Source organism: Carettochelys insculpta, chromosome 1 (assembly GCF_033958435.1).
Source record: "Carettochelys insculpta isolate YL-2023 chromosome 1, ASM3395843v1, whole genome shotgun sequence".
NCBI lineage: Eukaryota > Metazoa > Chordata > Testudines > Carettochelyidae > Carettochelys > Carettochelys insculpta.
The window spans coordinates 144146157-144169055 of record NC_134137.1 but is presented as its reverse complement, the minus strand read 5'-3'; the positions used below and the strand labels follow the sequence as shown (position 1 = coordinate 144169055).

The 22899-nt window shown below is 41.5% G+C and overlaps 1 protein-coding gene across 8 annotated transcripts in view; it reads right to left on the bottom strand.

Moving 5' to 3' along the window:
* TBL1X (transducin beta like 1 X-linked) overlaps window positions 1-22899 on the bottom strand; it is a 296176-nt gene that overhangs the window by 166997 nt on the left and 106280 nt on the right. The window lies entirely within an intron of this gene.

Sequence of the window (22899 nt, the reverse complement as noted above, 5' to 3'; positions counted from 1 at the left end):
GAGATTCCACGACCTCTCTATGTAAGCATTTCAATGCTTCACCACTCTCCCGGTGAAAGTTCTTCCTAATATCCAACCTACACCTGTTCCTCTGTAACTTCAGAACATTGCTCCTTTTTCTGCCATCCATCACTACTAAGAACAGTCTCTCCATCTACTTTAGAGCACCCTTTCAGGGAATTGAAAGCTGCTATCAAAATGCCCCACGCTCTTCTCTTCTGCAAACTAAATAAGACCAAATCCCTCAGCCTCTCCTCATAGGTCATGTGCTCCAACCCCTTAATCATTTTCTTTGCTCTCCGCTGGACCCCTCCAGTGCATCCACATCCTGTCTATACTGGGGGGCCCAGTACTGGATGTACTACTCCAGATGAGGCCTCAGTAGTGCCGAACAGAGGGGGATAATAACTTCTCTAGATTTGCTGGAAATGCTTCTCTTAATGCACACCAATATGCCATTAGCCTTGTTGACTCATATCCAGCCTCTCATCCACTGTAATCCCCAGGTCCTTTTCTGCTGCACTGCAACTGAGCCAGTCGGTCTCGAGCCTATAACAATGCTTGGGATTCTTCCATCCCAAGGGCAGGACTCTTCACTTCTCCTTTTTCAGCCTCATCTGATTTCTTTTGTCCCAATCCTCCAATTTATCTAGGTCACTCTGGACCCTAACCCTACCCTCTAAGGCATCTATCTCTTCCCCTAGCTTAGTGTCATCTGCAAATTTGCCGAGGATGCAATCCATTCCCTCATCCTGGTCATTCATAAAGATGTTGAAAAATACTAGCCCTTGAACTGATTCTCGGGACACTCCACTTGAAACCGAATGCCAGCCAAACATTAAACCACTGATCACTACCTGTTGGGCCCAACTGTCTAGCCAGCCTTCTATCCATCTCACAGTCCATTTATCCAAACCATACTTCCTTAACTTATACACAAGAATGTTGTGGGATCCTGTATCAACAGCTTTGCTAAAGTCAAGGTATGTCACACATCCATTGACTGCCCTATGTCCAGAGAGACAGAAAGTACATGCACATGTGCAAGGAAATAGACAGACTGACACAGAGTGAATGTCAAGCTCAATTTAAGAACATAAGCCTTTCGTTTCATTGTAATGGCAATCAACAGCCCCTTCTCATTTCATTATTTCTTAACTTCCATCTCTTCACGTGTTCCAGTGTTTGAGGCAAACGCGCAGCATGAAAAGTATTTAAAACATTCAGGTAAATTAGATGGGCTTGCAAGCTTACTAAGCCTTTAACCTCGTGCTCAAAATAAGAGAACACCAACAAGAAAGCAATAAGTTTCAGTTTGAATTCTGCTTGAATCAGGTGGGAGAGATTAGAATATAACTTTCTGCAACGATTTGAAGCTAGTTCCTAGCTTTTCTAACTTGCCCACGAGTTTTGAACTTTTCTGCTTCTCCTTCCTTCTTCTTGAGGGAATTTAGCCCTCGTAGCCACAGACGGAGTAAGGACTTGTGGGACTCCTCCCAACCTTTCCCCTGCAATCCTCCCATACCGCTCTCTGCACTACTGCCAGGGACAAAGGTTGAGGTGCAGGGGGCTTTCTCCACTCCCTAGCAGGAGCGCTGGCAGGCAGGACAAACCTCAGTGTCCTGACCTGCTTCTGGTGTGAGTGCTAGTTGGATATAGTGGGTTGTGGCACAGGGGCATCCATGGGGGGCAGGGCATCCATTTTACAGAGCTTCTCAGCATGGCCCCAGTTGCTAATCTGACACTGCTGGCAGCAGATATGAGGTGGAAGTACTCAGACCAACCAGTACCTGGGAAGAGACGGTGCAATCTTTCCTCACTCTGTTCTCTGACTATGTCTTTCCCATGACTGAGAAGGAGAACAGAGATGTAAGAGGTAGGTGGACAGTCTAGTCTCCTTGCCCATTCAGCTCGTCTTTTCTACTATACTGCCAAAGGATGCAAATTAGCATAATCTAAGATGGCTGTTGTTGAAATGGTGGCATATGCCCAGTAGGAATGTAACTGAGGCCACTTAGGACGTTCAAAGGGTCCAATCACTGAACCACATAGCTAGCGGAAAGTGGCAGCCGTAGTCAGGGCTAATGACAGACTTCTTTGGATCCCTGGCGATGTGGTAGCAGGGAGGGGGCTTGACTCCAGGCCCCTGGGAGGGGGTGGGGACTAGGATGGAAGGGGCAGGACTTGAAGCAGCAATTTAAAAGCCTGGGGCTCTGGCTGCTGCCCTTTCAAATTGCCAGACCCTGGGACAGCCGCCTTCTTTGGCCCCCACTCCATCAGCGGTCTCAGCTTTAGGTGGTTAAAAAGCAGGAATAATGACACCCTACAGACCTAGAGGTGAAAGGTTTTGTGTTCCTTTCCAACCCCCTGATGAGGGTAGCCTCCCAAATTTCTAACATTTAACAACTGGGTAGTAACAAAGCAAACTAAATCTACTTTGACCCACGCAGAATGTGAAATGAACACTACTTAGGGTACTGACGAGCAGAGAGTTGTGTAACGGAAAACTTGCACTAGATATGTAAGTGATTCACGCATTCTTAATAGCATGCTTTCTGATGAGTTATTTAGCTGACATTCAGTGTTGCTATAAAGTAAGTTAACTGTATATGGCATTCTCCTCCTTCATATTTCCTGTCACATGACAAGCTCACTGTCTGCCACTTGTGTGTATAATTTGCCTTCAATTATTTTTTTTCAAAAGTCAAAAACATCTTCAGCAAGCTCCGAAACACATGTGTTGAACTAGTACCTATTCCAATCTTCTCTAAAAATACCTTCCACCTGCTATGTAAAGTGCAAACTCACATTTACTAGCCAATGGTAAGATAACAATTTAGCTCAAGCTTTTGCCACAGGCTTGACTGCTCCTAGAATTCCTTCCTCAGGGTCTGCTCCAGCCACATCTTAGGTCTTTTCCACTGAGGAAAAAAAAATCATTCCCACGTACATTATTATATTCTTGTGGGTTAACAATGCACCTGCCTCCAGGATTCAGAACCCTCTAACTCCTTTGTAGTAAAGACAAATGAGTGTGCTGTTTCAGATGAAAAATGCCAGCCTTCTACACTGTGTTTATTTAAAAGTATAACCAAAAAACCAGAAGTGGTGAGACTAACACAAGAGCATCAGGAAATAAAAATACATAACTAAAGACAGAGCTCCATAAATAATGCACAGCTCAACTCCAAAAATAGCTTGCATGACTGAACTAATCTCTCCCTCCAGAGGGTCACAACCCAATGGCAATGCATTTGGAACCTAAACTGATGCCAAAGAAAAAAAAGAAAAAAAACAGAAAGAAAATCGTAAAAAGACTGGAAGCAGAATTTAAAGAGATACATTACTTCTCCTTTCAAAACTCCATTTCCTACCAATACGCCAGCTGAAACTAGATAGGGAGGCAAAATAACCACGGTCAATAGGAACATTAATTACTTCTTAAAAAGGAGTTTTCTCTGAAATTTTCCCAGAAACCCAATGCACAATGAAGGTGAATGATGTAGCTCAGTATGGAAACAAAGACAGTTTCCTTCCCACCCCAACGTGAGATGTTGCTTACATTTCTGAACGCACCACACATCTCTTCTCAGACTTTTTTTTTCCTTTTGGCATCTACCATTGCTGCAACTGATTGTGCCTTTGACTGGGAGAGCAAGCTACAGTAAACAGACCTTTCTTTAACCATCATAGAATGTTATGCTATGAATCAACAAAGACACGTTGCCAGAGCTAATACTGTAGCCTTCTTTGTCTCAAAGTCCCACTTGTTTTCTTCTAGTATGCACAAGACCTCAGCTGCCTTAATCCTCCATATGCCCCTCACCCCATTACATTGCAAGATGCCAGTTCTGCATGCAAAAAGGCTGTCTGTACAAGTATAGCATTTTTAATAGGATGTATCCAACCTACCAGCTGTGAAACTCTACTTGACATTTGCAGTAGTGTCTTCAATATAATCTACATCTCTTTAAGTTCTTTATTCCTGTTCATTTTACACTTTATGAATGCACATTCACTGTATGCTCCTGACACAAAGCACTGTCCCTGTATGGCTATATCTACACTATGTTTGGATAAGAAACAGAAAATACGGTAACAGCATGTTCTCAATTACGTGAGGATAAATTACATACAATGTATCGACCCTCTTATAAATTATATAAATGTACCAAATCTGTACTCAGGGAGGCAGAGAATTAGGACAGTTCCTCACCTCCATGGACATTTCCGTATCATTTAACAGCAGAACAATTGTATCAATGCAGCTGCACCACTATAAGATCACACATGTAGCTGCTTTACACCAATGGGAGAGACCTCTCTTCTCGACATAATAAAACCTCCTCAACAAGCAGTGGTGATAGCTTTCCCACTGACACATCATAGTGCACAATACTGCTTATGCTGCAAAACGTATGTTGCTATGGGGTGTGTTCTTCCACACCTCTAACTGCCTGACATTTTGCTGACATAAGTGGTAGACATGGCCTTTATAAATAAATTAAATTTCAGAGCTATCAAAAATCTCCACTAGACGTATAGATTAGAACTCTGCTATAAAGCAGAAATTACACCAATTCAAATCCCATTCATTTAAATCCCGCACATTTTTTATTTCTGATTTGCTACTTTTCTGTGCTGCAGCTATGGCAACAATAAGAGGGTCAACAGAAAACTGTTTCTTAGTTTGACAATCATGTGGAGTAAAACTGGTTAAAAAGGAAGCTATGAAATTCTGGACCAAGATTTTTCAATTTTTTCCTCCTGTTATTCAGGGAATGCATAGTTATTTTAAATATGCATTAAACTTCTCATTTAACAATAATTAATCATTAACTGCCTGTGCTTTTCAGCTACCCATGACTATACTGATCACAATCAACTTCCTTCCAGTACCATCTGGTGAGGGGTCTGGAACACATTTCACTCTTGACTTAAAGCCCTAGCAGATACTCCCTCTTATTCCACTTCCCTTAGGACATGACAGTTTACTTATCTCAGGAGATGCTCAGTGTTAGTTGCCCTGATTTAACAAAACTTCTATTATGAAACATAAACTGTGTTTATTTGGCACAGGGTAGAAGTCAAAAAGTAAAATGACAAAAAATGTGAAGCAAGATGGCTAAAACTGGGCATCTCAAGTGAGGCTCTCAGCTTAGATTGAACAGAACACTGATGAAATGATCACATCATCTTACATTTTGCAGAGTTGTAGGAAGACAGTGTGGACAGGGATGCAGAAAGACAGTCTTCCCCTTTCTCTAACTAGCACAGATCCAGTATATCTCTCTGGAAGTAAGAGCATAATTCTCACAATGTTGTTCTTCCTCCTTTTGGAAATACGAATATCTCTCATTTGTCTTACTCTGGCTACATCTATGCTACAGAAGTTATGATGGCTAGACCTGCTAGTATAGACAGAATATATAGACATAAGGTGCATTGGGTTTTTTTGTTTATTTGTTTGCTTGCTTGCTTGTTGTTGTTTTCTAGTGCAAGATCCTGCCTCCCCAAACAACATTAGCTGTGTTGATAGAAACCCTCTGCTGGCAGCATAGCTGTGAAGACTCTTGGTTTTTTGTCTACATTGGGATTGGCAACCTGCGGCTCCGAAACCACATGCAACTCCTTAAATAGCCACTTGCAGCTCTGGACGCTGTTGCCGCTGACTCCTCTTTTGGCTCCTTGCCCCACTGCCGCTGATGCAGTAGAACCAAATGTCATCGGTTCAAAGTCTGGCCGGGCGGTGGGCGGGATCCAGTCATTAAACCAACTGAATTCAAAACCTGGGGTCAGAAGCCTGGAGATGGGGGGCAGGCCTGGGGGCTGAGAGGGTAGGGATGTGGAGGGCTGATGCAAATATTGCTCCTCCCTGGTGAAGAGCCCAGGTACAGTGTTTTCCTTGTCCTCAGTAGCTCTCCAACCCAGGGGTGAAAGTAACTCAAACTTTCTAACTGGTACAATGATTGTGTGTGCGCTGTTCTTAAAGTAGGGGTTGCAAAAAGCATGGTTTGATGTTATATATTAAAGAGTGTTATGTATTCACATGCATTGCAGCTCTTGGAGCACTGATTCTGTAACCAAATTTGAAAGACTGGCTCTTCTCACTATTTTGGTTGCAGACCCCTGGTATGTGTAGTTATGTTAGTCAAGGGTGGGTGTTTTTTAACACCCTTGACCAACACAGCTATGCTGGTATCAGCTTTAAGCATTGACCAAAGCCTCAAGTACGTTCCACAGCATTTGTTATGTAAGGACACTGTGGAAGAATTAATGCATGCTCCTTTCCTCTCACTGGAAAATTTCCCCAGTTGTTCACCGTTATTTCAGTCTGAGTCAATATGCAGTAAAACAATACAGTTTCTTCCTATTTGACCATCAGGTTCAACTGCAAGATGTGACAAGACTGTCATACTGTAGGTTAGCTCCACCTTCCCACCCCCCAGCCCTTTTTTAGTGTTTACCGGAATATTGATTTGCCTTTAATAAGAGGTTTTCTTTTTACTTCCTAAACCTGAAAACTGAACATTATAAATATCAACACATTATTGCAACTTCCCTTCATATCTTCTGGAAGACAATGTCCTATCATGTCCTTAATATTCTACCACAAGTCTCATTTTTACAAACATCCCATAAAAGATTTGTATCAGAATTTATTGCACACTATATATTAACTCTATTTTAGAATAAATAAAATTAATGGTAACCATAAAACTAACTGTCTTTTTTATTTTAACATACACAAGCAGGTAAATGTGTGCACAGATTAAAACAGAACAAACAAAAAAATCCTGCCTGTTGGCAATTTTACAATCATCTCATGAATTATATTAAATCAGAGAGACCATCTTTTGGGTTTCATTCTTTCGATTAATTTACAAGGCACCATGATAAAATCTGTGAGAATTTTTTTTTGTTTCGATTAATTGAAGAGGATTATATCTTTCTCAGTTTTATATATTACAACAGTACCATCATGCAAGCATAGAAGGAATAGCATATCTTTGGCTATATTGGAGGAACTACAAATCTGTTTCCTAAGTTAGAAAACTGGTGATAAAATGGAGGTTAAACAACACTCATCAAAACATCAGATTTTAAAAAAATCAACTCATACTGCAAAAATTAAATTATGATTTATCAGGTTACTTCAGCTGCCTACTTCTCTGTAACCAAAGAACCAAGACTTGCTTTTCAGAAGCATGAAAAATGTGTTCATGTTAACTACTTATTTATTTGAAAAAGTGGCAGACATGGTACTGAACAGCAAAAACATGTTACCGTTTTCAGTCCTAAAGGTTTTCTCCTAGTCTTTTCTTCTCATATTTTCCTTCACTGGGAAAAAATAGGACGAGAGAGTGTGTGTGTGAGAGAGAGATCAAGCACACCCAAATAGGAAAACCTACTCCCATTTTTGGGTTTTGAAACAAAACAAAAATTGTATTTTATTTGAAACAAAATGGGTTTTTGTTCCATTTTGTCTCAGATATGGAACAATTCACATAAAAGCAAATTCCCCTTGAAATTTGCAATTTGATAAAAAAATGAAAATTTTGACCTGCTCCATATAATATAAACAATCTAAGAGATTTACATTTTAATTAATCAAAATGTTAATCTTTATCATTCTTTGAAACATGGTTCTACACCAAACAACAACTTTATCAGGGATCCACATTTAGTTTCAATGGCTTTCCACCAAGTTTGGTCATCTTATAAGCTGTCTACCTGCAGACTCAACACAGGATCTGAAGACCAAGCTGGGATTGTTTCCCAGACATGCATCACCGCTAGTAAAAGATTCTGTAGATCAAATTCTAATCCCATCACAGGTGTTGAAACTCCACTAACAATGCAGAAATATGCGGTGCAGTTGCAGCCATGTATCTCCCAGTATATTAGATAGACAAAGTGGTTGAGTTAGCATTATTTATTCACTTCTGTTGGTGAGAGAAACATTTTTGAGCTCCTTATGTCTTGAAAACTTACCTCTCTCCCCAACATAAGTTGGTCCAATAAATGATACTATTTCACCCACCTTGCTGCTCTAATCCAGGAATGTTCAATACATTCACCACTCGCCACATGTGGCAAATAAGACTGCATTGTGGCGAATATGGGGGTGGCTAACCCATAGCTCTCCAGCTGAATGTGCCTGAGAATTGCACAGGGAGAGTGCCATCTGCCCTCTTCATGCACCTCACTGCTTGGTGGAGGAAGTGTATGGTGGCAGCCCTGGAAGCGGCTCTGGTGAGGCGTTGGCATTGAATTATAAGGACTGGGGGTGACTGGATCTGGGGGAGGAGGGAATTTATTTAGAGTCGGGGGGGCGATGCTGGGAGTGCCTACCTCTATAAAGTTTAGTATAATATAATGTGACAAATATGGAAAGACAAACACCACAAATGTGGCAATCTTTGAATTTCTATTGGACATCACTGCTCTAATCCATGCCTATGACACTGTAAAACTGGACTCTGTACTTGGAACTCACTTAACAATTTAGCTGACGTGTGAGCCAAAACAGAATCTGGCTCGCTCATCACATACACACACAAACAGATGTAAACACTAAACTGCCAGGAAATTCACCAAATTTGACTCAGTGGACAGAGAAAACTGAACCACTACTAATCTGACGTGTTTAGGATTTCATAGTACAGTAATGAAACAGGATGTTTCTATCAATTTCGTTTTTTGTAATTCATGCAGTTCAAACCCTGCCTATTCATATTTTCATTATCTCTAGTTTTATATCACACAGGGAAAAAGGCTGAATTTTTATTAGACTGCCACTGTTTTCAAGTTGCCAAGAACGGCACCTGAAAGTTGGTCCATTAGAACCCTCATATCCTCTGCAAATGTCTGCTGACATAACACCCAGGCTATTTCACTTTTACTATACATAACCACTGTTACCAAGGGAGGAAATTCCAAGGTCAAGGTTTAACCTGACATCATTGCAAGAACCCTCCAAAGAAAGAACATTTTAGCAGATGTTTTATGTTCAACGTGCTTCCCTGAAAAAAGTTGCAATAGTATTGAAAAATGTTTAACTCAAAGACCTATAACCCCCTGAGGGAATTTCTGTAAGGGTAAGCCATGGAAGACTTCACAAGAAAGCCTTTTGATCATAAGCATCAGAAACCTCGGGTTAAAAACAACAGTCTGCTAGCTGTTTCTATTCCTGCAGTGTTCACAGACACCCAACGAAACTTGGACTGATGCTCGAAAAAGTGCTACTTCTCAGTGCTAGAGAAACAAATTTCATCCAAAATTTACAGTTGGTTCTGAACCAAAAGAACATTTCAGAAAAGAATAATGACCTTTTACAACAGAATCTACAGCTATTCAGGCATACCTGCAGAATGAATTACGAGTGAAAAGTCAAGACCCTGGTATTCGGCATAATGGACGGTTCGAATAGGAGACATAGACCCAAAGAGAATGGGTAGATGATATACTAGATGATATACTAGACTGGTGCAGGGCTAGTCTACATACACTAAGCCACTGGACAAGGAAAGACGGAAGGAAATAGTGAGGGAGGCTTTGGACACCAACAGGCTCTGAGCCCATGGTGGTGGTTGTTAATGATGATGATAATGACCTTTTAAAATTGGCAGTGTATTTTCAAAAACTTTAATTTGCCTCTCTCAAAATTTATATCCTATATAATAAAGCAACGGAGAAAAAAGAGAAACAAAGGTTGATATGTCATATTAATACAAACTTCCAGCCTGAACCCTGATGATAAACACAAAATACGCCTGCACTTCTCCAATGCAGTTATGTGTTATCTGTGGACCTTTACTCTGATCTCTTCCCTTTAAAATCAGGTTTTCACCAAGGTTTTCACTCAACTGGAGCCCCCACCTGCCCTGTGTCAGGAGGCAGGGACTGGCTGAAGCCTTGCAGCAGCTTCTGGGAGTCTGGGCAGGCGCCACAGACCCAGGGAAGGGAGGCTGGAGCTCCAGAAGTCCCTGAACACAACCCTGCATTTTCCCTTATCTGGCAAATTCTCTTGTTTGGGACCTATCAAGTCCCGAGCATGCCAGGTAAGGGAGGTGCAACCTCTATTTCCTTCCTAAAATTTAATGCACAAGATTAAGGGAGAACCTCTCTCAACTGACTGACACTAAGCATATGTCTACACTACCAGGAAGATCGAGCCGGTTAGTAGAGACATGCAACCTGGTAGGGACGTGCAAAATCAAATTATCAGGGGCAGCAGTTGAACCCTGTACTCCTCCATATCGCGATGAGCAAGGGAGGTCCATGGAGATTTTCTCCTGCTGACCTTCCTCTGTGCAGACAGCCAGATAAGTCAACTACAGGTAAGTTGATTTTAACTGCCGTATCTAGCATTGCATACCTGCGATTGACTTAACTCCCTAGTGCAAACCAAGCCTAAATTAACCTCTAAATAAACCTTATGGATTTTACTGAGCTACCCATAACAGCACCCAGCATTGTTACTCTGCAGTCATAAATTCTGCTTTAAAATATTCTCTTCAGAAAAAAATAATTAATCTTACTGAGACTGAGATTCTCTCACATAACCAAGTTATTTTCTGCATTCCATTTAAAGCAACTACACCACTATACAATTTTGCCATAAGAGGGAATTCCAGCCCTTTCCTTTCCTCTGTAAAAGGAAGTAGACCAAATTCCCAGCTCATATAAATCAGGATAACTCTGTCCTGCTGTGTGCCACCTGACAACTGTGGGAGATGGGGGGAGTAGGCTCTATGGCACACTTCATGGCAAATGAAATATATTTGCACAAAATGTAAGAATACGTAGAAAATACATTTTAAGAAAATGAAAACAGAGCACCTCACGGATTCAGCCCTGTGTTGTAATGGTTTCCATGGACCGTGAGAGGGGAGAAAAGCAGAAAACAAAGTGTTAAATGCTGAAAAACGACCACTCTCTTTCTCGAAAAATTGTTGACAAAGACAATGGAAAGGTGAATATTGTCAATTGATACCTTCCCTCCCACGGCCCTTTAGGCTTCTTGGACCTACATCAATAACTTAATCCTTTTGTCCTTGATAGACAGCCAATAGCACAGGCACTGTCAATGAACTCTCAATTGGTCAGTTGTGCATGGATGTCAGCACCATAAATTTAACTCTTGGAAATAGATAGAAAAGCATGTTTCCAAATTACTGGGTTTTCTGAGATTTGAAGTAATCCAAGCTTATTGGTGGGGGATGGGGAGTACCAGAGCCTGCAAATTCCCCATTTATAATTAAGGCCTTCTCCATATTAGAACTGAAGATGCTCTAGCTGCAATTATATTCTAAACAGCACTATTTAAACGTAATAGCAGCAAACATGCTTTCAACCTTAGAATTGGCCAGAGACTTCCAACAGTCTGAAGCCACACTGTTTTCATTATTTTGATATACAACTCACAAAAAGGCATCCATCCAAAAGCTTTGGGTGTCCAACATCCACTTTAAAATCAGTTACTAATTTCACAATACAATAAAACACCAATTAGCCTCACTCCTGAATGAAATCAAGCCTTAGCCAAATAACAAACAAAGCAAACTAGTCTCTCATTATGTCTCAGATCCTCCCCTGTCCTTTCTTTCCCCCAACCACCAAAAGTCTGGCAAAACAGATGGCCCGTCCAGAGTGCTGTGAAGGTCAATAGACTCACCACGTCTCTGAACAAAGAAAAGGTATACAATTTCTTTTATAGCATTCTCAGATTAGGGAACAGGAGAATACCAGAAAAGCACTACAAAGAGTACCATGTAAGCATTTTTTTGCTGCATTAAATAACCATTATACCAAAGGAAATAAGAGTAAAGTACTGTAGTGAGCTCTGATTAATGCTACAAATTGCAAATACTCAACGTAAAGGAGATGGATTCAAAATCTGACATTATTACCCGAAAATGAGGAGGAGGAGGAGGCTCGATAACTAAGGAGACTGGTGACAGATGAGACTGCTTATCTGTCATGGCTGTCATAATTTATGATTCATGATTTTCCTACTTTGTACAATGTGTCTATAATTTTTTTTGTGGGCATCTACATGGGTTAGTGTGCAGATGAACTGTTTTCTCAGAGTCTGTTGGAATGGTTCTGAACTCAGAACAGGGTAAATCTGGAGAGTTCACTGATTACAAATGAAGATATTCCAGATATTTCCTGGTGTACCTAAGGAGTCCAAATTCACCTCAGCACAGATTAATAGTGCAGAATCTTATGTTGAAAAGTGACTAATAAGGACCTTATGAAGAGTCTCACTGATTCTAAAGCCAACTTGTTTAATTTACAAATAAAAAGATATTCTTCCCATTTGCCAAACCTATCACCTAAACCTGGGATCTGAAAGTCAAGTGTGCAGTTTCCATCTCCTGAATTATCATCTATAATTGTTTACAGACCTTTGGTCGCCCTCGGTTGCACATGTGAAATACAATAATTACCATATTATGCCATCGATTACGCCTGTACAATCCCATTATTTTCAGTAGAGTCACACAGCTGTAACAGAGGGCAGAATTTGGCCCAAAACTGGGTGCTGGTTAAGAATTCTCTTTATAATGCAAGAGAATAGGACTCAGCTCACTCTTCCACAACAGCAGTGCTAAAGAGTAAAATGTAGGTGTTAGTCACTCAATTACACAGATACACACATAATAGATCTGTTGAGTAAAAAGTTGCCTTTTTTTACTTAGTCACTCAGAGGACAACACATTTCAGCAGAACTGCTGACCAAACTGCACAGTAAATGAAAGCCACGCAGGGACACAAAAATCAAGGGCAGTGGATTTTCCATTGGTTTCAAATCCTTGATTAACAAGGCGGTATAGAACCACCAGGCTAATGAAAGGAAATGGTAATAAAAAGTGTCTACAGCTGTGCGATAAAAACTTTAAAAAAAAAAAGGAAAAAAGAGTAATGAAAACTTGGCCCTTGTTGCCTGAGCTCTCAATTGAGAACCTTTCGTAAGTAACAAGCAACTTACAGAATGTCCATTCACACATGGATCAGCACTGAAATAGAGCCTTCCTGAGCATTACTGCTAAAATGAATGATTGTGCTGGACAGGATGTTTGGGTCATTCCATCCATTCAGTTTCCTTCAACCTACTGATCCCAACATCAACAGCAGCTCCCACGCATATGTACAGTGAACAGCATATGTAGAGTGGCTGGGCAGAGGAGTGAGATGGGGGAAAGTCTTTCTCCTGATGAATAAGTCCCACAGAATTTAAAGAACATAGGGCTCTTATGTTTGTTTTTTCAGCTACCATCTATAAATTGGTAGAGAATGATACACCCCAGTGATACTTTTAGGGCAGACATTCAAATGAGTGGTCACCACCAAGGTGGAGTATGCTACAGCAGTCTGTAACAAGATACTAAAAACAAACAAACAAACAAACAAACAAATTCCCTATTAATTCATGAGATTAAGAGATTCATGAGATTAAGAAAAATTGCTACCAAATCCTACTATATTCTACGGAGTTTTTCCATATGGGTCGGAATGTGCACAGAACACTGTAAGTGCAGAGTACAGTTCTGGCCAATACCCCTATTAGCATCATTATTATTTAGTGCAGTTAGTTTACTGTTCAGCTTTAAGAAAAAACAGAAGGAAGTATACAGAAACTTGAAGATACTAGGCCAAACACTGCTTCTGTTACTCATTCAGGAAGTCCCAACTGTACAGGATTCTAGAACTTCCTAGGTGGTTTTAACAGAATTTCAGAACGTGTAAATCAGGAGTAATGCCATTGTTGTCAATAGAGCAACACTAGTGTAACGTAAAGAAACATCTGGCCTACAGTCTGTAATACCAACTGTGCCTTGAAAATGATTATATTGGACCAGTTTGATAGTTAAACATTTATTTCCTGGATTTTGAATGAACTGAACCTAGAAATGGATTTTCCACCAGCTTTGGCAGGCCTCAGACTATTTGGCCATCACTTTCAATGATACTACAAGTCTGGGAAAGGGTATTACCCACTTATGCAGAGTTCTGTTGACCCAGAAAACCAAGTGTCTGGTTTTTGGTTTCAATTGTGAGAGATCTGCTTTTGTTTAACCATTTCTCAGTAATGGAAAGGCAGAATATTTATTTAAAAAAAAACTAGACTATTAAAACTGCACAATAATTTACATACAGAGCCTGTCATACTGTAAAATTTTTATAGTAGGTCTAATTAAAACTTTCAGTCTGTCTTTAACATTTACACTGTTATAAAATACCATAGACCTCTCAAAAAAGCAGCTTGACAACGAAAGCATTTCAATGCCTTAATGCTTTTGATTAAATAGCATATCAATATAATATAAATGAATATTGTTATAGCAACCTCAGATTTAATTTAGGTTAGACAGGTTTTATGAGCATTATGGTAACATCACAAAGTATACTTTTTTGTAAACATGATGAAAAAGAGATCATGATGGAAATTTTTCTTTAACAGTTGTAACTATTTTTTCATCTTTCCTTTTTTCATGATACACTGACATGAGACATTTTGCTCCTCTTAAAGCACAAGTGACACCTAATCCATCGGTTTATTTCTAACATACAAAAAGACAGGAAAACATGATCAACAATAAATTAATTATTAGAGATGCTAGGCACTGTGGTTATAATCACAGACCAGGACAGCATTGTGCTACGCACTGTACAAACCCTGCAGAAAAGATGGTCAGTGCCCCACAGAGTATCCTACAATTTAAATATAAGACTAGAGACAGCAGAGGGTTACAGATGGATGGGGAAATACAATGCAACAAGAACAGAACATTGGTCAGCATGATAGCCAGTGATCTCAGTGCAGTAGCAGCCAAACAACTGTCAAATTTATCGTAGGCATCATGGCAGAGGAGAATTTTAAGGAGGGATGTGAAGGAGAACAATGAAGTAGCTTTGTGGATTTTTAAGGGGCAGTGCTTTGTAAATTGCTGTTCTACTGAAAAAAGTACTGTGTAAGTATTCCTCCTGCTTGCACACTTTGTCCTAGATTCACATCAGGTGACCTTGTTGACAAAAAGTCTTCCTACTATCTTTCACACCTTTTACCACTGAAGTAAAAGATTTTTTTTCTGAGGGAAACACATCATATTAGAGAACATACTAATTGGCATCATGTCAAATGCAAGTTTTACACAGTGTGGACTAGTACATATGTTGAAAAATGCCTAGCACTACACCCAACTATCTTTGTCAAGACTAAGAGCAAAATTATGTTGAATGCTGTTACAACATTTCCTAACTACTATTAATTGCAAACAATGTGTTTCATCCTGAAATCACCCACATGAAATACCACTCACATGGCCTACTCTGCCATTTTTCAGAGGAGAAAAAAGGGTTTTTTTTATATTTGTTTTAGATTTTAAACTGTGTAAAAGTGATTTTTCAGGAGCATTCCAAGATTCCATCTTATACGGAAAGAGTATCACAACCTGCTTACTGGCACATTAGCATAGGTGGCTCTATGTTTGGATCCTACCCACACTAGGGACTTATCTACACTGACACTTTACTGCACTGTTGCATTCTTGCTTAAGGGAGTGAAAACAACCACTCCCCCAAGCGCAGTAAGCTACAGAGCTGTAAATCACTAGTGCAATCAGACCGTTAGCTACTCCCCTTGTGGATGTGGTTTTCCACAGCACAGGGACATTTCTGCCCCAACACAGGGGCTGTGACCACACTGCTGTGTTAAAGCACTGCTGCGGCTGGGCTTAAAACTTAGTAGTGTAGACCAACAGAAAAAAACAGCAGTCAGGTAGCACTTTAAAGACAAACAAAATGATTTCCTAGGTGATGTGGACTAACATGGCTACCTCTCTGTTACTGATGTAGACCAGTGTTTCTTATCTATGTTTCACGGAACACTGGCATTCCATGAACAACTTGCAGGTGTGCCCTGAGTGTTTGGAAAAATAATTCAAAGTTTTACAATAACTAACCATTTTACAGTTATAAGAGTAATGGAAAATGCTGAAACAATTTTATTTCTACATCTCGTGAGAGCAGTAGTACTCTGGCAACACAGCAAGGTTGACTAAGACTGTGCTAGCCTCCACTCTTCTCTAAATGTCTTCTATCTATACAGCAGTGTAGCAGCTAGCAACAACGTGCAGGCATTAAGATTCATAATTAACTATGATGTTTACGATTAACATTATTAACATCACGTTTATTAAACTAAACTGAAATTATTTGCGTTAAGGTTTTGGTGTAATATCATGCTAAATGCATTACAAGTATAAGGTTAAATTGCTTTTGCTATCTCTGCTCTTTATTTCTTTTTGGTCTGACAATTTCTGATATCATACACTGATAGTACATATTTTCGATTATTAAAACCAGATACAGTGTTTCTTCTCTATTGCTCTAACACCTGATTAAATTACTTAATTTTGGTTTTGCTATATATGTTGTAGGTGGTTTTTGTGTGTGTGTGTGTGTGTGTGCGCACGTTGTTTTTTGAAGAAAATTTTCATACATGTTCTGTGTAAAAAATATTCTTGTTTGGTGTTCCGTGGTCTCAAAAAGTTTAAGAAACACTGGTGTAGATGAAATCTAAGAGACTAGAGCTCTGAACAGACTTCTGGGACAATCCGATCTAGTGATATGAAGAAGAAACATGAGCCTCACATAGCCAACTTGTGTGTCAACAGCACAGATTACTAGCTGATTGAACAATGGTGGGTATTCCCAACAACCTGAAAACTCTAGTTTTGTTTTTAATTTTTTTTTTTGGCACTTTCCTTCCTACTATCTTTTCTATTAAAATAAGAAAGGAGGGGGGACAAACAAAAATAAAATATTTTATCCGAATTGGCATTAAAATTTGTCTGTTCATTTTTCTTAAAAACAAAAGAAATTAATTTTAGTTCCTTTAAAGAAATTTTAAAAAGAATTACTTTTTAAAAATCCCTTTAAAGGAATTTTCTTTCGTTTTTCCATTTAAAAACATTTGACCAGATCTCCAAAATATATTTAGGATTTGATTCACCAGAGTACTTCTGTCTGACACTGCTACAGGTCCATTGACCTCCACTGACAGCAGGTTTCAAAACTCAGTCCCTGGGCTGGTATCCAGTAAGTTGGCAATGGCAGCAACAGCCACCCAATTAATCCTTGCATGAGAAAAGCAGCCATATTAACACATAATGGCTACGTCTACACGTGCAGCCAACATCGAAATAGTCTATTTCGATGAATAACGTCTACACGTCCTCCAGGGCCGGCAACATCGATGTTCAACTTCGACGTTGCTCAGCCCAACATTGAAATAGGCGCAGCGAGGGAACGTCTACACGTCAAAGTAGCACACATCGAAATAGGGATGCCAGGCACAGCTGCAGACAGGGTCACAGGGCGGACTCAACAGCCAGCTGCTCCCTTAAAGGGCCCCTCCCAGACACAGTTGCACTAAACAACACAAGATACACAGAGCTGACAACTGGTTGCAGACCCTGTGCCTGCAGCATAGATCCCCAGCTGCCGCAGAAGCAGCCAGAAGCCCTGGGCTAAGGGCTGCTGCCCACGGTGACCATAGAGCCCCGCAGGGGCTGGAAAGAGAGCATCTCTCAACCCCCCAGCTGATGGCCGCCATGGAGGACCCAGCAATTTCGATGTTGCGGGACGCGGATCATCTACACGGTCCCTACTTCGACGTTGAACGTCGAAGTAGGGCGGTATTCCTATCTCCTCATGAGGTTAGCGACTTCGACGTCTCGCCGCCTAACGTCGAAGTTGGTGCCGCTATTTCGAAGTAGCGTGCACGTGTAGACGCAGCTAATGTGTTCCCAGCTGATCCACAAAATAACAGGGATGGAATCACAGGAATTTTAATGTAGACATCTTCAGTAACAGCTCCACTTGCTGTAAAGATTCAACTGTATGTGTAATCAAACAAAGAGGGGGCCAGAGTATCTGTCCTTATGGTTTCCCATTACAAAATAAAATAAGTGACGTTACCTTCCACATTCAACTGACCAGATTACACAATTTTGGTGATGCCTGAAGATAATGACAGGAATCCCAAAACAGACTTCTGAACGACTAAGTTTAAGGATGAGGAGGAGGGGAAGCTGCTATGAGGGAAAATATGTATCCTTGCACCACTATGGAAATAAAAACTTAGAAACCAACATACATTAATGCTGCAATACTAACACTGACAGCAGCAACTTCAAACCAAAGGCTTTTCCAGTACTGTAGGGAAGTCTGGCAATTCAAAGACAAATCTACTCTGTTTTTTCCTAAAACTTTAAAAATAGGAAAACATAGCTGGCCTTGTGGTTAAGACAAAGGATTAGAAGTTGGGAGTTCCAAGTTCTGTAATTAAAAACTTCCTCTAGGACAGTGTTTCTTAAACTTTTTGAGACCACAGAACACCAAACGATAATATTTTTAAGCGGAATACCTGAGAAAATTTTCTTCAAAAAAAAAAAAAAAAAAATCCCAGACCAAAAAAACAAACAAACAAAAAAAACCCAAACCCACCCCAAACAGCAATATACACAGCAAAACCAAAATTAAGTAATTTAATCAGGTATCAGAGCAACAAAGAAGTGACATTGTATCTGGTTTTAACATCAGAAAAATATATATCCCATCAGTGTATAATATCAGACGCTCATGGTACCCCTGCATTGTTTTTATGGAACACCAGTGTTCTGAAGAACATAGTTTAAGAAATATTGCTTGAGGACATTGCATAAAGTTTGTCCCCCTCTATGCCTCAGTTTCCCCATCAATAAAACTGAAATAAGGACCTCTTCATGAGGATGTTTGGATATTTCAATTCATTAAGGAATTTTGAGATTCTCTGATGGAAGGAGCTGTATTTCTGCAAAGCATATAGTGCAACCTGTCAACTATATTCTTTTTGTAATTTCATTACTGTGTGAAAATGTGCACAGAAGAGTGTAGGTTTTCAGCTCTTTATTCAGTGGGAATTGGAAATGCTGTCCTTTACAGGTCACGTGTGTGCTAATATCGAAAACTTCTTGGCCTCCTTATACCTGTAAAATGCAGTTCTATATTGTGTCACATCACCTCTGCTTATATTGTGATGCAACATTGTGCACATTTGTTTCGCACCGTTTGAAGTTATTTTTAAGAAATAAGATACAATACCTTTTTTAAAATTACTATGATAGTTTAATTCATTTTTATCCTACTAACATTTTAGACTAAAATACAAAATTCAGAATCTCTGCTTATGAGAGGCTTCCAAAGAGTATTTAAGACATCTCTGGAATTGCTCCCCTTCTGCCTACAGTCAGAACAAGTCATCCTTCAAGCAGCTCGGCTGGGACCAGTGTGCTGAACGGTAAATCTTAGAGGACTAAGTCATGCAGCTACCTGGAAAGAAAAAGAATCCTTCACAGCGTATTTATAAATGCTAAATGGCCCGGGAAACTACTCTGAGATGTCTCATGCTCAGATCCTCATTTTCTCTTGCATGGTCATCTGTAGGACAGCTCTGGAAAACAAGGCAGCCATTTTCTCTTAAGCTGTTACATTCAGCAAACCAGATTGAAGTGCTTGATAAGCCGCTGTTCTCTTCCGAGCCTGCAGCAATCGGAGGGGAAAAACAACCAATCAACCACAAACAGGTAGCAACCACATCCATTTTTGTTCTTGCCTGATATGACTCACGACTCCACAGATGCGGACCAGGCGGGGGAAGGGTGAGCAAAGGGAAGCCTGGATACAAACAAATCAACATGCGTGCTAATACCCCAGCCCGATGAGTTACTGATTTTACAGTGTATCCCTGTAATACCTTAGCAATTGAGATTCCTTTTAACCCTGTGTTTGCCTCACTTTCCTGTCTTTTGAAAAAATAAGTCAGAGCTGTAAAAAAATACCTTGCACTCCTCTGCACACCCTTATGTCCAAAGACGGCTCTCACAATGCTTTGTAAATAGAGAAATGACATAAGCGTGAATTAAACACGTTTCAAAAATAAATACCCAACTAGAAACCCGAGATAAAGGAAAGGAAGTTAAATACTCTAGACACGTGTGTGTGTGTGTCTGTACCTAGACAAAATTTTTCAAACGTGTGTAGGGCTTTTCAGTGCTCTGTGTAAAGCACTGTAAAGAGGCCTGATTTTCAAAAAGCCTTGTGCATTCAGTCTCCACTAAGAGAGCCCAAATCGGGCATTCAAAACTACTTGTCACTTTTGACCATTTCAGCAGCAGTGTGTTGGTTTTACATACACCCACACTCTCTAATTCTAGGGTGAGATGCAGTAATCCCTTTTTTTAGATTGCCTAACAACTTCCTATACAAACATTTCTAGGGTTACCATATCTGACCTTTCAAAAAAGAGGACACCCCTAAGAGGGAGTGTATCTGTGTCAGTATCTACCAACTCACCTAGTATTAACATGCTATAGACACTAGAACACATTAATAGAACATGAATTGGTAGATACTGACACAGATACACTCCCTCCAGGAGCCTCCACATTTTTATATGGTAACCCTATATTTTCCTGGCCCTTTATTAATAGGGTGACCGTCCATCCCATATTTGGCTAGGGTTGCCAGATATCCTCCACAAAAATACTGGACACCAGCAGCCGGAGAGCGGAGGGGGGGAAACGTACAGTACTCCCTCAAGATACGCACGTTCAACATGCATGTATCTCCCATTGGCACGATGGGAGGGGGACCCCAGAAGCTCCAGCCTTAGGCAGCTACTGAGGTGCGGGGGCGGGGGGAGGGACAGGAGCGGAGGAAATCCCCCTATCAAAGGGGAACAGAGCTGGCAGCAGCCAGCTCTTCCCCTGAGTGCAACCACGGGGGTAGAAGGCAGGGGCTCCAGCCACCTTTGTGCACCCTGGCTCCAGCCTCCACCACGCTCCCCGCCTTCAGCCACCACGGTCATGGCTCCAACCACCTCCAACCCCCGCAGACCTGGCTCAATTCCACCCCTCTGTCCCTCCTGCAGCCCTAACCCACGCCAGGCTTAACCACCCTGCTCCCCTTCCACATTCCAACCACTGCCCAAGGTCCCTGACTTACGCAAATTTCAAGGTACATGAGGGCTCCGTGGAACGCAACCCTCACATATCTTGGGGGACGACTATTTTCTTTGGGATGGAACGGGTGGGCAGCCACCCCCTCTCCCAGCCGGGATGGGAACAGGCCAGCGAGGGATTCCTAATACCTGAGACGTAGCAGAGGCAGCCGGGAACAGCGAGTTACGTGACGGATTCACAAGCTCAGACTCTGCACATGCTACAACTTTGCCTCTGGCTCTGCCACATTCACTGTTTCATCCCATCTCCCGAGCACCTGCCACCCAATCACACAGCCCGTCGGGATGGGGGCAGGGACACGGCAGCCAGAAGCCAACCAGACTTCCTTTGAGGGGCCAAGAAGAGAGAGAGGCATCCCACCCACACCAACCATCTCGTGCAGGAGGAGAACTCAGGGCTCCACACCCCCAATCACCAAAGGAAGTTTGTGGTGAAGATGCCTGACATCAATCTCAGAAGAGCAAGGGATGAGACTGAGAGCCCTCCCTGCAATCAGCTGCAGCACTGAAGGCGGAGCGGGGGCAGCATATGGTGAGGCCAGTTGCGGAGCATGAGTGTTCAGAAAGGCCCTTCCCCTCCACTGGCTGAGAACTTACAATAAAATTAAAATACCGGGCATTTATGTGTCTGGTGTTCTTTGACTTGTTTAACCAGACAGAGAGCCCAAATACCAGACTGTCTAGTTCAATACCAGACACCCGGCAACTCTATTTGGGATGCCAAAAAGGCCTTCCTACTTATTTTTGAAAAGGGACTAATTGCTCTATATTTGGGCCCTCCCTCTGCTGACCTCCTCTGCCAGCAGGTAGGTCACTTCCCTGAGCCTCAGAAAAGCAGGGGGGTAAGAGGGGGAGGAGCATGGGCGGCTTCCACATCCCTGCTACTTCCCCTGGGCTCCTGGGGAGCGCTGGGGACTGCTGCTTCCCTGGGCTCCTGGAGAGGGCTAGCAGCTGCTGCTTCCCCGGAGCTCCGGGGGAGGGCCAGCAGCTGCCACTTCTCCTGGGCTTGGGGAGTGCTGGGGCTGATGCTTCCCCAGGGCTTAGTGGAGCCGGGAGGAGCCATTCCCTCCCCCACATATCTCCCTGTCCTGTATTTGGGACAGGACGATATGGTTGCCCTGTTTGTTAAGAACTGTAACATCTCCCTCGGCAATAGAAAGGCCTTGAAATTTGGTAGTGGATACACCTGCAGTCAGGAAGGTGCCCTTTGCAGTTCCCACAGTAAATCTGTTCAGGTTTAGCCCCTTTGTCAATGGCTGAAAAAGATGCCATTTCCCACTCACATGTCACTTAATACAGTTACTAGAAGCTTGCAGTTGTATTCCCTCAACAGTCCATCAGCACCTCAGGTTTCTTACTTCAGCATGCAAAGCTGCTCCAGAAGGGCCATGGACAAAAATGGATCCTCTTCTACCAAGGGTTGCCAACGCTCCAGGATTGGCCTGGATTCTCCCAGAACATGCACAGAAGAAACTCCCAAAATAGCTTCAGTCAGAGATAGTAACCCTGCCTCCTCCTCAAAATGGAGGCTTGTTCTCCTCGCCCTGCAATTTTCCCTCTTTGGTCTAAGAACAAAAAGCACATGGAGTATGGCTCTAGGAGACAGTTAGTCATTTCTTCTGTTGACTGGTAATAATTCTGTTACCGACACAACCCTCATTAATGAGCAAGGCATTGTACTCCACTGAGAGGTTACACAAATGGGAATAAAGCCGTAAGAAGCTGCCAAATCTGTGCATGTGCTCTTGAGTTTGCAAAATTAATATGTAACTCACTGTTATATGTTACACATTTTTCTCTAGCGACTGGCCCACAGAAGATAA